This window comes from Apium graveolens, chromosome 5 (assembly GCF_009905375.1).
Source record: "Apium graveolens cultivar Ventura chromosome 5, ASM990537v1, whole genome shotgun sequence".
NCBI lineage: Eukaryota > Viridiplantae > Streptophyta > Magnoliopsida > Apiales > Apiaceae > Apium > Apium graveolens.
The window spans coordinates 223,302,977-223,303,636 of NC_133651.1; positions in this window are offsets into that span (position 1 = coordinate 223,302,977).

Sequence of the window (660 nt, forward strand, 5' to 3'; positions counted from 1 at the left end):
AAAGAACACAAAGAACTTAAAAACTTTTCTGGTGGATTTGTTGTTCCACCAGAGATGTGTTATTTCAGAAAATCTGTGAATCAAAGAATTGATCACAGCTGCGTCCTAGTACAAACTAGATGATTTTCTCTCTGGATTTTTCTAAACAGCTCTGGAAAATTCACACTCTAATTACTAGCTGCTACTTGGTTTATATATCACCAAGTTTACAAGTGAAGACAAAACTGTAAAATACAATTAAAAGATTCTTCACATGTTTCTTCTTCATTTCTCTATCCAATGTAATTTAGGTTTAGCTGTGAATCTTTGAATACTTCCTTGTTTGCACCAGAATGGAAATGCTGCTTTTTCTTGATTCCTCCAAGAGGCTACCACATTCCAGTTTGTCTCTGTCAACCCATGTGCCTCTGTCGCTTATGAATTGTCACTATCAACTACTATTGAACTTAGCATCCGTTGAAGCTTTCATCCGTTGATGGCTTTATCCGTTGAAGCTTTATCCGTTGAAGCTTTAGCCGTTGATGCATTAGCAGTTGAAGCTTTATCCGTTGATGCACTCATCCGTTGATGGATATTATCCGTTGAAGCTTTAGAGACATCCGTTGAAGCTTTGTTTCTCATCCGTTGAAGGCCTTTAATATCAGTTGATACTACTACTTG